The sequence below is a fragment of the Garra rufa genome, chromosome 1 (assembly GCF_049309525.1).
Source record: "Garra rufa chromosome 1, GarRuf1.0, whole genome shotgun sequence".
Classification (NCBI taxonomy): Eukaryota; Metazoa; Chordata; class Actinopteri; order Cypriniformes; family Cyprinidae; genus Garra; species Garra rufa.
The window spans coordinates 20811225-20828550 of NC_133361.1; the positions used below are offsets into that span (position 1 = coordinate 20811225).

Here is a 17326-nt window from a genome sequence, read left to right on the forward strand (position 1 = left end):
ATAAAAGCTGAGAAATTTTTATTTCCACAATGATGCCTCTTGTACATCATCTTATTATCTTTTGGGAGAAGCCTGTGTCATTTCCAGTCAAAAAAAAAGACTTGCTGGTTGAAAAAAGTAACTTTAAGTCCGAATATGCCAGGGGTATGAATAATTTCGGGCTTGACTGTATATAATTATTTAATATTGGACCCAATAATACCAAGTCATTTTCATGTCAGATTAAACTAGAAAAATTCTTTAATTAATAGAAAGAAAAAAAGTAGAAAGAAAAACACATTAATAAGAAACAATCTTATAATCTATTCTTTAAAACAACTGCAGAATCATCCATTAGTGATCTTTGTCTTGAGCTGTTAAATTACAGCTTTAATTGTGTGAAACCGAACGGATCAGTGTAAAATAAAACAGCACAGAAGTGGAAGAAAAGCCTCTCATTATTTTGCCACGACACTAATTGTCCTGAATGCCTCTGAGGAAGTGTTTGCCAGACTGCGGTCGACCTCAGGACGGGGACGGCAGATTGGCCACATGTGGGGAGAGAAACTGCCACTACCAGCCGTCTCTGACGGGACGCAGGAGCCCACAGGGAACTAACATTTGCCTTCTGCAAAACGTAAAAACCAACAGAAGACAGAGCATGATAACAAGCATTAACAAGTTGCTAGCATGCTTCTAGCATGTTGCTAGCATGTTTCTAACACGATTAGCCTGTTGCTAACATGTTTCTAGCAAGATTAGCATGTTAATAGCATGTTGCTAACATGATTAACATGTTTTAACATGATTAACAAGCTGCTAGTATGTTTATAGCATGATTAACAAGTTGCTAGCATGCTTCTAGCATGTTTCTAACACGATTAGCCTGTTGCTAACATGTTTGTAGCATGATTAACATGTTTTAACATGATTAACAAGTTGCTAGTATGTTTATAGCATTATTAACAAGTTGCTAGCATGCTTCTAGCATGTTGCTAGCATGTTTTTAACACGATTAGCCTGTTGTTAACATGTTTCTAGCATGATTAGCATGTTAATAGCATGTTGCTAGCATGATTAACATGTTTTAACATGATTAGCAAGTTGCTAGTATGTTTATAGCATGATTAATAAGCTGCTAGTATGTTTATAGCATGATTAATAAGTTGCTAGCATGCTTCTAGTATGTTGCTAGCATGTTTTTAACACGATTAGCCTGTTGCTAACATGTTTCTAGCATGATTAGCATGTTAATAGCATGTTGCAAACATGATTAACATGTTTTAACATGATTAACAAGCTGCTAGTATGTTTATAGCATGATTAATAAGTTGCTAGCATGCTTCTAGCATGTTGCTAGCATGTTTTTAACACGATTAGCCTGTTGCTAACATGTTTCTAGCATGATTAGCATGTTAATAGCATGTTGCTAGCATGATTAACATGTTTTAACATGATTAACAAGCTGCTAGTATGTTTATAGCATGATTATCAAGTTGCTAGCATGCTTCTAGCATGTTGCTAGCATGTTTCTAACACGATTAGCCTGTTGCTAACATGTTTCTAGCAAGATTAGCATGTTAATAGCATGTTGCTAACATGATTAACATGTTTTAACATGATTAACAAGCTGCTAGTATGTTTATAGCATGATTAATAAGTTGCTAGCATGCTTCTAGCATGTTGCTAGCATGTTTTTAACACGATTAGCCTGTTGCTAACATGTTTCTAGCATGATTAACATGTTAATAGCATGTTGCTAGCATGATTAACATGTTTTAACATGATTAACAAGTTGCTAGTATGTTTGTAGCATTATTAACAAGTTGCTAGCATACTTCTAGCATGTTGCTAGCATGTTTTTAACACGATTAGCCTGTTGCTAACATGTTTCTAGCATGATTAGCATGTTAATAGCATGTTGCTAACATGATTAACATGTTTTAACATGATTAACAAGTTGCTAGTATGTTTGTAGCATTATTAACAAGTTGCTAGCATGTTTTTAACACGATTAGCCTGTTGCTGACACGTTTCTAGCATGATTAGCATGTTAACAGCATGTTGCTAGCATGATTAACATGTTTTAACATGATTAGCAAGTTGCTAGTATGTTTATAGCATGACTAACAAGCTGCTAGTATGTTTATAGCATGATTAATAAGTTGCTAGCATGCTTCTAGCATGTTGCTAGCATGTTTTTAACATGATTAGCCTGTTGCTAACATGTTTCTAGCATGATTAGCATGTTAATAGCATGTTGCTAGCATGATTAACATGTTTTAACATGATTAGCAAAGTTGCTAGTATGTTTATAGCATGATTAACTAGCTGCTAGTATGTTTATAGCATGATTAATAAGTTGCTAGCATGCTACTAGCATGTTGCTAGCATGTTTTTAACACGATTAGCCTGTTGCTAACATGTTTCTAGCATGATTAGCATGTTAATAGCATGTTGCTAGCATGATTAACATGTTTTAACATGATTAACAAGCTGCTAGTATGTTTATAGCATGATTAACAAGTTGCTAGTATGTTTATAGCATGATTAATAAGTTGCTAGCATGCTTCTAGCATTTTGCTAGCATGTTTTTAACACGATTAGCCTGTTCCTAACATGTTTCTAGCATGATTAGCATGTTAATAGCATGTTGCTAACATGATTAACATGTTTTAACATGATTAACAAGCTGCTAGTATGTTTATAGCATGATTAACAAGTTGCTAGTATGTTTATAGCATGATTAATAATTTGCTAGCATGCTTCTAGCATGTTGCTAGCATGTTTTTAACACGATTAGCCTGTTGCTAACATGTTTCTAGCAAGTTGCTAGCATGATTAACATGTTTTAACATGATTAACAAGCTGCTAGTATGTTTATAGCATGATTAACAAGTTGCTAGTATGTTTATAGCATGATTAATAAGTCGCTAGCATACTTCTAACATGTTGCTAGCATGTTTTTAACATGATTAGCATGTTAATAGCATGTTGCTAACATGATTAACATGTTTTAACATGATTAACAAGCTGCTAGTATGTTTATAGCATGATTAACAAGCTGCTAGTATGTTTATAGCATGATTAATAAGTTGCTAGCATGCTTCTAGCATGTTGCTAGCATGTTTTTAACACGATTAGCCTGTTGCTAACATGCTTCTAGCATGATTAGCATGTTAATAGCATGTTGCTAGCATGATTAACATGTTTTAACATGATTAGCAAGTTGCTAGTATGTTTATAGCATGATTAACAAGCTGCTAGTATGTTTATAGCATGATTATCAAGTTGCTAGCATGCTTCTAGCATGTTGCTAGCATGTTTCTAACACGATTAGCCTGTTGCTAACATGTTTCTAGCATGATTAGCATGTTAATAGCATGTTGCTAGCATGATTAACATGTTTTAACATGATTAGCAAGTTGCTAGTATGTTTATAGCATGATTAACAAGCTGTTAGTATGTTTATAGCATGATTAATAAGTTGTTAGCATGCTTCTAGCATGTTGCTAGCATGTTTTTAACACGATTAGCCTGTTGCTAACATGTTTCTAGCATGATTAGCATGTTAATAGCATGTTGCTAACATGATTAACATGTTTTAACATGGTTAACAAGCTGCTAGTATGTTTATAGCATGATTAATAAGTTGCTAGCATGCTTCTAGCATGTTGCTACCATGTTTTTAACACGATTAGCCTGTTGCTAACATGTTTCTAGCATGATTAACAAGCTGCTAGTATGTTTATAGCATGATTAACAAGTTGCTAGTATGTTTATAGCATGATTAACAAGCTGCTAGTATGTTTATAGCATGATTAACAAGCTGCTAGTATGTTTATAGCATGATTAACAAGCTGCTAGTATGTTTATAGCATGATTAACAAGCTGCTAGTATGTTTATAGCATGATTAACAAGCTGCTAGTATGTTTATAGCATGATTAACAAGCTGCTAGTATGTTTATAGCATGATTAACAAGCTGCTAGTATGTTTATAGCATGATTAACAAGCTGCTAGTATGTATATAGCATGATTAACAAGCTGCTAGTATGTTTATAGCATGATTAACAAGCTGCTAGTATGTATATAGCATGATTAACAAGCTGCTAGTATGTATATAGCATGATTAACAAGTTGCTAGCATGCTTAACAAGTTATTAGCATGATTAGCATGTTACTAGCATGTTTCTAGAAGGGAAGGAAAGTTTGACTGAGTCTCAAGGGATTCTGGGAGTTCTGACAGTTGGAGTTTGAATAGTGTTGGCTCATTTGATCATTCCGTCAATGTAAGTCTATGGGATTTCCCCCCCGTTTTAATCGTCATTTTTAGGAAAACCGTAAGTCGGATCAGTTAGAAAACATACAGCACACCTGGTGAGATCAGTCTGAAGATCTAGGCTGAGTTTGGAGTTTGTAAAGTTAAAGCTCTAGGAGTTAGAGTTGATCATTTTAGTCTCAGAAGAATAATGCTAACTGTAAGTTTAAACAGCATTTCAGTAAGTTGGCTTAATAAACAACGCTCATTCATGTCATCTTCATGAGATCTCGCAGCCGTTGTAAATGAAGTGGCTGGACAGCAGAAATCTGGAGATGTAATTAGAGGGAATCCGGCCTAAGCAGCGTTCACAGATCGCTTCACTGGCTTTCATTTCCTCACAGCCACATTAGAAGTGCTCAGTCTTCAAAGCACAATGTGCAAACTCAGAGCTCCACACATGTGCAAGACTTGCAGAAAACAGCAGCCAAATCACTGACAGACAGACAGACAGTGCTCTCGACTTGAACTTTCTGAAGGAGTGAACTGAATCTGAATCACTGCGCTCTGATCGTCAGTTTTATTTTTCAGCATAAATGCTCAGAGATACTGGAGGTGAAGCTCTTAATGCTTCAGAAATGTAATCACATCAATGAATCCCTGGAGTTCACTTTTTACTATCGTTTTAAACACACAAAACTACAAACAAACACAAAACCACAGGCGTCCATTCAACTGTATGAATTACTAGTATGGACTAAAAGACCAAAAACAAGTTAGTTAATTAATGCAGAGTCATTAACAATGTGACCCTGGACAACAAAACCAGTCTTAAAGGTCCCATATTGTACACCTTTTTGGAGGTTTATTTTAGCTGTTGATGTCCTTAAGAATATATATTTGCAGTATAAGTGCCAAAAACCATCTCAATATATTTTTACAGCTCCTCTCTTAGGAGCTCTGTCAAAAACAGGTCGATTTTGGCCCATCTAATTAATATTCATGAGCCTCTTTTCTGATTGGCCTGTTGTTTTCTGAGTGAAAACATCGCACGGCCAGGCCAACCGCAGGTAACTACTGTCATGTACAGTACAGACCAAAAGTTTGGACACACCTTCTCATTCAGTTGTGTCCAAACTTTTGGTCTGTACTGTAGATATGAATTCAACTGAAAAAACTTGTGAAAAAATATCTTTCAGGTGGTCAAATAGCAAATAGTGGAGCTGCAGCCACCTACTGGTAAAAGTTATTTGTAGTTGTTTTTTTTACTTTTAAAACTGGATTTTCCAAAAGATGGGCAAAAATCTTACACTAAACCATGTGAAATTATCCATGTTGTCCCCATGAATTAAAGTTAGAAATGTAGGTCTTTTATAAAGTGAATTATACATAAACAAGCAGTTTTTGTATATAAAACCCATTTAAAAAATATTTATTTATTAATTTATATATATTTAAAAAATATCACTAACCCACTGGAAACTGCACAAATGTAGAGTAAAAACTTTAATAAACAGAAAAATATACAGTACAGACCAAAAGTTTGGACACACCTTCTCATTCATTTGAATAAGAAGGTGTGTCCAAACTTTTGGTCTGTACTGTATGCTACTGTAGCCTGTTGTGCCTTGGTGATACTCAACGGGATATTTCAGAATGCTATTTATTTTTATTAAAAAAAAACAAAACAAAAAAAAAAACACGGATTGCAGTAAGGTACGTAACTATTGCTTTAGCAAAGCCCCTTTCACACTGCGCGTTGATTCAGGAAAATTGCCGTAAAGTTGCCAGAGTGCCTTTTGTGTGAACGCAAACACGTCTCAGGATTGATTCTAGGAACAATCTCGGGTTTGGAACCTGGGGCCGGATTCACGAATATCTTCTTAAGAAATAAATTAAGAAATTTCTTAAGATAAATTCTAAGAAGTTCGTAAGAATGTTCTTAAGTGCAATTCTTGAAAAAATCTTAAGATATTCTCAAATATGTTCTTAAGAACATCTTAATTTCTTTCTTAAGAAAAAAAAATGATACATCTACCTGAGTGAATACATGGCTGAAGACGCATTTATAAACACTTCAACGTCTTTTTTGCGGTTTCTGCAGATTATCCTAATAATCATAAGCACGCACATTTTCGTCACAACCGTGTCTGGCGCTCGGCTTCATGTTTTTAATGCGCCGTGTTTTTGAACCGTTACTTTTAAAGGGTCTGTCTTAAGCTTTGGCGATCAGTTTATTCACTTTTGTGTTGTATTTTGTTGCCTCGTCTGAATGAACGCTTCCGTTATGTGTGTGCGCTGCTACAGCAAACGCGTCCTGCACATGCGCTAAATACGGCCAAAGATTATGTCGTATTTTTATTTATTTTTTTATTAAATCTCCCTATCTGACTCGATTTTGTCGAGTTGCTACTAAGTTTTGATGACGGCAAAAAGTAGGGTCATACACAGGCTAATCATGACAGATCATTGTTTACATTATCAGTCATTGCTGTCACTTCAGCGAACTCTTGCTCATCTCTATTGATAGTCCTAATATGTATTATATGTAGCTAGTAGTGTTGCAATGCTTAAATATAACAGTTAATTTGAAATAACCCAATCAATTAATTAAATAAGTATTACTATTTGGGATTTAAGACAAGTCTCGGGCTATCCTAACTTTAAGAAGTTATTTACGATGGTTTTTAAGAAGATTCTTTTCAAGAATTTGAATTTTCTTAATTTTTGTCTTAAGAACAATCTTAAGTAAAAAGATAAGAATGTTCTTAAGATTATTTTTTTGGGAATACAAAATATTCTTAACTTTGTTCTTATTTTAAAAAATAAGAAGAAAATGGCAGTTAAGAAGAAATTTCTTCTTAAGAATGTTTCGTGAATCCGGCCCCTGGTAACATTGCTGGGCGCTGTGTGAACAAAAGCCAAAAACCAATGCCATAAAGGCTGTGTTGTAGTAATGATGCACGTTATCGAGCGACTCTTCACGACGAAAAAATATGTGCAAACTGACTAACTATCCGCGCTGAAGCTGAAGCACAGATCGTTCGGCAGTTTCAGTTTAGTGCAACGCAGGCATCGCATCACAAGTCTTTATGGGATCTTTCCAGGTTGTGTGTAAAGCACGCACAGATTCCGGAAAATCGCTTTGTGAATGAACCAAATCAAACAATTCCGGAGCAAATTATGGGACACATTATCCGTGTATTTTCCGGAATGGCTGTGTGAAAGTGGCTAAAGCTGACGTGCCACTGGTCTTTTATATTAAGGTTTTTGAAAGCCTGTGTAATGATGTAGTTTCCTGACATCCAGAGACTGAACAGCGTTTTCTCGACTTGTTTTCGTGTTGTTGATGCTTAGCAATGGAATGGACGCGATGTTTTTGGGGTTTGACAAAAGGAGGGTGGGACGGTGGTTGGTGCTCGGGGTGGTGACTGAGTAGATCGGACGTCACATTTTTTACGGAAGTCACAGCGGCTCGTGAAAAGGCACAGCTACTTTATTCAGGCTGTGTGCATTTTACTGTGGTTTTGAAACTTATATGGTAGTTACATAGCCCCTAGACCTTAGTTATCATGAAAAAAATCCAGGAAATTTTGTTTTTGACAATATGGGACCTTTAAGTAGCACAGGTATATTTGTAGCATTAGCCAAAAATAATACATTGTATGGGTCAAAATTATTGCTTTTTCTTTTATGTCAAAAATCATTAGGATATTAGGTAACGGTCATGTTTCATGAAGATATTTTGTAAATTTCCTACGGTAAATATATCAAAACTTCATTTTTGATTAGTAATATGCATTGCTAAGAACTTTTTTGCACCCTCAGATTCCAGATTTTCAAGTAGTTGTATCTTGTATATATTTCTGAATCAAATCAAACCCATGTATTTTATATACAATTAAAGTTAATAGTTAATTGTTATATATTATATATGTTATATATGTTATATATATTTTTAATATTTTAGGTCAAACACTTATAGTAAATAAATAATAAATATTAAATATTAAATATAAAAAAATAATTATATATAGAGAGACAGAGAGACAGAGAGAGCGAGAGCGAGAGCGAGAGAGAGAGAGAGAGAGAGAGAGAGAGAGAGAGAGAGAGAGAGAGCGCTGTAGTGTTTTTATGACCTTTTACAAAAAAGTAGCTAAAATGAACTGAGAATTAAATTCATTGAATAAATTATTTCTTTATGTATTTCTTAATCAAATCAAAACAATATATACAGTTACAGCTTATTGTTTTGTAATATATATATATATATATATATATATATATATATATATATTTTTTTTTTTTACGGTAAGAAATAAAAAATAAACAAAGCACTAAATTACTTTTTTTAAATATCAGAAATTAATTAATAAATAATAGAAATGAATAAATATACAAACAATGTCGGCAATAGGACTTAATAAGCATTTAAATAAGCTCACTCCACAGTCCAGGTGACTCTACCCTGATAACTCTATCTGAACATCACCAGCTTCACTGTATCTGCCCTGACCGCATTTTAGGGTCTGTGTTTTGGGCTGAGGGACGCACACCTGACGGGATGGAGCGCCTGGCCGCCACTTCACATTCCTGTGCAGCAGCAGAGCACAAACACTGTTTTATTAGCTGGTGGAAATACGCTGAAGTTCAGCAGTTCTGCTGTGCGTCAGGTGACGAGCGCCTCTAAACCAGCTCGGATGGGCTTCAATTTCATCCGCAGATGGCCTCGCTACCGCCAACGGAAAATCTGTCATATTAGCAGACGCTTTCTTATCCAAAATGAGAACTGGATGGGAAAAGAGCCGGGGAATATTGGTTTCATCTGCAGTAGTGCTTTATGTGGCCGTAAGAGCTCCAACAAAGGGCCCTCTACATGAGAAACCTATGAATATTGTGCTAGAAAGTGTATTATGACAGATCTTTGCATAAAAAATACACTTACATTCAAGATATAAATCTGTGAATACAGGATTTAACAAATTAAGTCAACAAATACTAATTAAAACCTCTTTAAAAGTCATTTGTGCTGTGATTATACTGAAGAAACCTATTAGGATCTGATTTTGATAACTAAAAGGATCAGATTTAAAGCCAATCTTGAAAATTGGATTTGAAAGTCATATCAGATTTGTGCGCGGTGTAAAATGTCTTAGACTTCATCACTTGAAATGAAAGCGTAACACATTTCTTGACATTTTACAAGACTTTTGAGACACAAAGACTTGCTGAAACCTCAGCATCAGGTTAAAAAGTAAAGTAAAAAGTAAAAAAACTTAAAAAGTAAAACATGCAAGTATAAATAAATAATATAAATATAAACAAAAACATTAAAAATAAGCATAAATATATATAATGCCTACAAAATAAATTAATTAGCAAAATAATTAGTAAAACAAACAAGTATAATAAAACAAATAAATACATAAGTATAAATAAACATAAATAAATAAATAAAAACAAATTAGTATAATTAAAATAAGTAAAATGTATAAATACATAAATACACAAAAGTATAAATTCATAAGTAAAAATATGTAATTAAAAAAATAAGTAAAAAGTATACATAGATAAATAATAAAAGATAAATGTAAAAAATAAATACATAAGTATAAATAAATTCATAATTAAGTAAATATAAATAAATATTTGATGTATGTATTTATTCATTTGTTAACATTTAGTTATATTACTTATATTTATATTATTTATTTATACATATGCAATAATTTATTTTTACTTACATTTACTTTACTTACTTATTTTTTTACTTAGAATTTAATTTTGATATTATTTCATATATATTTACATGTATGCTTATTTTGTGTTTGTTTATATTTATATTACTTGTATTTATTTACATTATGTATATTTATGCATTTATTTATTTTTTCTGGTACATTTTACCAAATTTTTATTTAATAATTTAATTTAATGAATTTCTTACAAACATAAAAATAAGAATAAATACATTTACAAACAAAAAGAAATAAAACTTTGAAATGGAATTATATCATTTATATTTATTTGTGTTTATACTTATTTAATTATTTGTACTTATTTTGTACTTATTAATTTATTTTTTATATATTTTAAAATAAATTTACATGCTTATTTTATGTTTGTTTATATTTATATATTACTTATATTTACTTATACTTGTGCAATTATTTATTTTTGTACATTTTAATTCATTTCTTACTTATTTCATTTCATTAATTTCTTACAAACATAAAAATGAGAATAAATACATTTATAAATAAAAAATAAATACAAATGTATAAAAATGTATATCATTTATATTTATTTGTGTTTATACTTATTTGAATTATTTTTACTTGTACTTATTTTACACTTATTTATTTATTTTATATATATTATTTTCATATGTATTTACATGCTTATTTTATTTACTTATATTTATTTATACTTGTGCATTTATTTATTTTTGTGCATTTTACTTCATTTCTTACTAATTCATTTAATTTCATTAATTCTTACAAACATAAAAAAATTGTAAAATAGCCAGAGAATATTGGCTTCATCTGCAGAATTACATTCATGATAAAAATGTATGAACCAATATACTAATTAAAACCCCTTTAAAAGCTAATTTTTGCAGTGATTACTGAAGAAACACTTTAAAGGATCAGATTTAAAGCCAATCCTGAAAAAATTGGATTTGAAAACCAAATCAGATTTGTGCGCGGCGTACAGTCTTAGACTTCATCACTCGAAATGAAAGCATAACACATTTCTTGACTTTTCGCAAGACTTTTGAGACACAATGTCTTGCTGAAACCTCAGCATCAGCTGTAATCATTGTGGGCGGCCTGTGAAAACACGTCACACAAACAAAGTGCTGAGGAAAAGACTGGTTAGCGCAGTGACACAAGGCTACAAAGATCATGCTGAACCTCCCTCTCGCAGCAGTGTGTGACCTGTTCATGATGGATACGGCCGTCAACTGCTTTGCTAGTTTACTCTGCTAATGAGTCACAGAAGAGGGGCGTATGCTGAGGACAGACTCAAAACAGTGTCCGAATCGTTCAGGCCATCAGGGCTAATAATGAGATCTGAAATACAACTGAGACAGCAATAGACTCACACTGTTACACTATTAAACACTGTGATGACGGCATGTGATCTCACTATATATGTGTGTATAACACTTGTCAAAATAAATTAATTAATTAATTCAATATAAATAAATATTTTATGTATGTATTTATTAATTTGTTAATATTTATTTTATGTATAAATGTATACATTCTCATTTTTATGTAAGAAATAAAAAAAAATAAGTAAAATATGTATTTATCCATTTGTTAATATTTATTTATTTGTTTTTATACATTTATATATATACTTATTTTTATGTAAGAAATTAATGAAACGAAATGAATAACTCATAAATTAAATATGTACAAAAAACAAATAAATGCATAAGTATAAATAATATATATATATATATATATATATATATATATATATATAAACAAATACATGAAATAAGCATAATTGTAAAGTGTAAATATATATAAAAATAATATATAAAAATTAAGTAAAACAATCAAATGCATAACTATAAATAAATTAAATACATACATACACACACATATATATACACATACATATAATATGTATATATATTTTTTTTCATAAAGTAAGCATAAATAAGTACAAATAAAAAAGTAAAACAAACAAGTATAAAATCAAAAGTAAAATATATAAATATAAAAACTAAAATATAAAACTATTTATTAAAATTAATAAATAATAAATGAACTAACAAATGTTAAAAAATAAAAACATAAGTATAAATAAATCCATATATATATATATAAATAATATAATAAAAAATATAAAAGTAAATATAAATATTGTATGTATTTATTTAATTGGTATTATTCATTTATTTATTTATTTTATTTAAACATTTATAAATATTTAATTAAACATTTATCATATTTTTTATGTAAAAAATATGTACAAGTAAAAACAAATACATGCATTAATATAAACAAATAAAATAAATAAATAGAAATAATATAAGTAATAGAAACAAATATAAACAAATTCATAAAATAAGCATAAGTATAAATAAAAAAGTAAAATACATACAAAGTAGACAAATACATAAGTATAAATTCATGAGTAAAAAATACAATAACTAAAATAGAAATTTGTATGTTCTATTCTTTCGGACTTTCTGCCTTTAAATATACCTCGAGATCCCTTACTTTTTCTATTGTTAGATGATTCCACTCTCCAGTTGAATGCTCATCAAAAACGGACTTTATCAGCTGCAAGTACTGCCGCCAAAAAGACTATTTTGAAGCTATGGATCCAACCTTCCACTCCCACAACTTCCATTTGGCTATCATACTTCAGAGACATTGCGATGCTGGAAGGTACCACTGCTAGGCTCAATGGCGCAAAAGACAATACTATTCAGAGTTGGACAAATATTGCTGTGATGTTGCTAGATAGGTTAAAAAGTTGACATCCTTATACCTATCTGACTTTTATTTCTCATATATTTTTAATTTTTTTTCCTTCTTTTATTGTACAAGTGGACAGCTTCATGGCATCTGTTTATACATAGTTTTTTGTTTTGAACCATGAATCGTGATGCTTCCGAAGTGAAACTAAAAATTTGAATAAAAATGTTGATCACAAAAAAAAAACTAAAATAAACAAATACGTAATACGTTGTATAAATAAATTAATAAGTAAATATAAATAAATATTTTATGTATGTATTTATTCATTTGTAGATATTATTTTTAGTTATACATTTATTTATAAATATTTTTTATGTGAGAAATTAATGAATCATTTATAGAAATTAATTAAATGAAATTAATAAGTAAAAAATTAAGTAAAATATGCAGTAAAAATACATGAATGCATAAGTATAAACAAATAAAAGAATAAATATAATAAAAGAAATAAGTATAAATAAATTCATAAATAAGTAAATATACATAAAAATATTTATAAATAAATGTATAAATAAAAAATAAATATCTACAAATTAATAAATACATAAAATATTTATGTATGTGAGAAATTAATTAAATTAAATGAAGTAAAAATTTAAGTAAAATATGCAGTAAAAATACACAAATGCATAAGTATAAACAAATAAATTAATAAATATGATCAAATAATAAAAAAGATAACTAATATAACTATAAATAGAAATAAGTATAATAAATAAATACGTGTAGAAATAAATGTAGAAATAAGTAAATACTAATAAATATGTATGTATTTATTAATTTGTAGATCTATTTTTTTATACATTTATAAATATTTTATGTGAGAAATTAACTAAATGAAATGAATAGGTAAAAAGTAAAATATGCAGTAAAAATACAAATGCATAAGTATAAAAAATAAAATAAATATAAATACAACTAATATAACTATAAATAGCAATATAAACTAATTTATAAAATGTATATAGTATAAAAACAGATTAAACAGATAAACATTTGTAAATAAAAAGAAATGTAAAAAATTAGTATAAATAAACAAAAATAAGTATAAAAGTATGAATGGATGAATATTTTTCCTCTTTTCTCTCTCCCTCTGTGTCCTGTACTTATACAGTGCACATCTTCACTTTGAAGTGCTTACAGTAACAGTGCAATACTATGAATACTACTCAGCACAGTGGTGACTATAATAATGTACATCTGAATCTACTCTGATAACGATTCGCAGAAGTCGGAGCGACTCCAAACAGTGTCTGTAACATTCAAGCCCCCAGTGGCAAAAACTCTCACGGACGTGGAGGAGGAATCTCACAGCTCTGTCCAATGAGAAAGTTGTGCTGTCCAACGGCACTAAGATCAGGAGATGAGAGGCTTGGAAAAAGCCGGAGTTCACACGAACCGCAAGTCTTGATCTGGTCTGCTCTTCTCCTCCGGTTCCCTAGGGATTCAGGGAGTCGTCTTCAGGCCCCAGCGGATGATTGAGAGTCATCGGGATGTGCTGCTCCCAAACTGCGGCGTGGGACGAGGAGAACTCAACAGGTCTCTTCTGGATTCCCTCCCAGAGCTCCGCCGCACAGCCCGCCATCTTGGCTCCAGGTGTCGGACACATGTGCGCGCTGGGGTAATTAGCTAGAAGAGGAACGTCTCTGGGCAACGGCTCTGCTAATGAGGCCTCGGCACTGAAAAACACACGTGCACATGTGCGGAGTCGCTGCCAGCTGGACAGAGACCTCGCTCCTGACTCCAAAAACACACACCTCACAGACTTCACAGAGCCTCTTCATTAGCACCACCATAGCAAAGCTCTCCAGATTCCCTCAACTGTTTAAATCCCATACAGTCAGGCCTGAACGGAATCTGCAGACTATTTAGAATTTTCGTTATTGGTTTTGGCGGGAAAACATGTGGAACTCTGCGGAATAGATTGGAATGTTGGAATTACAGAGAACATTCTTATTGGTAGCTGAGAAGCATAATTCAAATTTAAATAAATCACAGACAGTGGATGTGCAGAATTTCGTTGTTGGGGAAAGCGGGGCACAACCTAACACTTTTTGAATTTTGCGGTTTATGTAAATCCACTTGGGGTTCAGAGTACAATATTTATCCACATCATTTTTACACTTGTCTAGTACAAATATATCGCTTTGTTTCATATTTACAGTGTATACGTTTTTCGTTATTTACCTCAAAAGAAAGGAAGTGAAACGTGACAACATGCCCCGTAGGTGGGGTACATTGTAACATCTGAGGGGCAAGTTGTAACACGACCATATGACAGCTTAAAATGTTATCTGATTGAATGAAAAAAATTTACACAACAAACTAAAATATTTTGTCAGTAAAATACATGTCATTATAAATAAATATATGGAAAGTTATTATATTATATATATATATTATATAATTTAAATAATAATATAAACAATTAATATATCATATAATATATATATATATACACACATATATATACACACACACATATATATATATATATATATATATATATATATATATATATATATATATATATATATATATATATATATATTATAAATAACATATGGAAAATTATAATTATTATTTTATGTATATTAATTGTATATAATATTTAAAACAAATAATGCATGTTTTCTATTTATTCAGAATTCAACTTTATTTTAACATAAAAAAATAAATATTATATAAAGGATTATAATTTATATTATATTTATATATATATATATATATATATATATATATATATGATTGATTATTTATAATAAAATTATAGGTAAATAAATAAATAGACATAGATAAGTAAATAAACCAATTTAAACATAAAAAGTAAGTAAATAAAAGTAAATAAATAAATACATAAAAAAGAAAAAAGAAATAAACAAAAGTAATCAAAATAAATTAATTAAAAAAATAAACAAATAAACACATAATCATGTATAAATAAATGTATAAATTAATAAATGTATAATTTATATCTTTAATATTGAGACATGTTATAATTATATAAATATATGTATTTAGATGTATTTATTCTTGTATAATGTAAAATATAAAATACTATATAAAGGTATAAAATATACAATAAATGTATAGGTAAATAAATAAATATACAGATTTAGATATTTGCATGTCTGTCCAAAATTACACAATACAGATCTCCTATAGTATATTTAGGATCACAATATGTTACATGTGCTTCAGAGAAAATATCAGCCGGAAATAATTTGCCCAATGAGAAGCATGTGTGTCATATTGGCGGTCAGCCACAGGTCTGTACCTGACGGCCAACACTAACACACGAAACACAGCGGCCTGAGAGATCCCAGGACGCTCTAAGCCCAAAACACACGCACACGGGCCAAACCATGACAGCGATAACAACACAGGACACCTGTGAGCAGATGTGCCGCTTCACAGGAACTACAGCAGGCAGGTGACGCTCAAGACCGGCTATCTTACTCGATTTACACATCTCACTCATTCATTCAAGCCAGGGGAGACTTTTAAAAAGACCTGATGGGAAAAACATCCCAATGATCCAGAATCAATATTGACATGGTTGTGCGTAACTATGGCTGAGACTGTGTTTGGACGGCACAGACGGTCAGTGGTTTAAAAGCGCTGGTAAAATTATTATCCGCTTATCATATATTTGTCTGGCAGTGGAGTATGAGGCGTTTATGAAAACTGTCTGATTCATCAGCATGAACTATGACAGATGTTTAAGTGCAAATCATGAGCTTTGCTTCACTATACAAAAATGTATATCGCCAGTAATAGTGAATGAATGAATTAATATAGAATAAAAAAATACATAAATGTATGAATAAATGAATTAATACTTACAAATACATTTGTATATAAAAATAAGTCAAACAAAGTAAAATAAAATAAAATAAAATAAACAAATATATAAAATACACATAAAAAGTATGTATAAATAAATACAAATACTTAAACTTAAATAATTCTATAAACATGTAAAGAATACATAAATTAATACATAAAATGTGTAAGCAAAAAATTAATTAATAATAAATACAAATAGGTACATAAATATAAACACAATAAGTACATTTACTGAATAAATAAATAAATAAAAATTAATAAATATGGAAATACGTAACAATAAATGTCAATAAATGTCAATTTAAAAATAAAATGTAAACAAAATAAGTATTAATAAATGAATAATTGAATAAAAAGTAAGATGTAAAACTACATGTTTTTACTTATACTTACATATTTTTTTTATATTTTTAAATAAATAAATACAAAAAATGCTTAAGTAAATCATTCAATTATAATATATAAAAATAAGTCAATTAAAAATAATATAATAATAATAATAATTAAAAAAATAAAATGAGTAAAAATAAGTAAAATTCAGTAAATGTAAACAAAACAAGCACAAATAAGTTGATAATTAAATAAAAAAATAAAGATAGAAAAATATTTTTTTTTACTTTTACTTATTTATATTTTTTTATGTTTGAAGCAAACAAATAAATAAATGAACAATTAATACAACTAGATAAATAAATAAAATAAATAAGTAAAATTACTGAATCAACAAAAAT

General features: G+C 30.2%; 1 protein-coding gene and 1 long non-coding RNA gene across 2 annotated transcripts in view; one reads left to right on the forward strand and one right to left on the reverse strand.

Annotated features, from left to right (window-relative positions):
• LOC141343916 (mitochondrial import inner membrane translocase subunit tim16) overlaps positions 1 to 17326 on the forward strand; it is a 257053-nt gene that overhangs the window by 189349 nt on the left and 50378 nt on the right. The window lies entirely within an intron of this gene.
• Positions 1 to 17326, reverse strand: part of LOC141333882 (uncharacterized) — a 76570-nt gene that overhangs the window by 44454 nt on the left and 14790 nt on the right. The window lies entirely within an intron of this gene.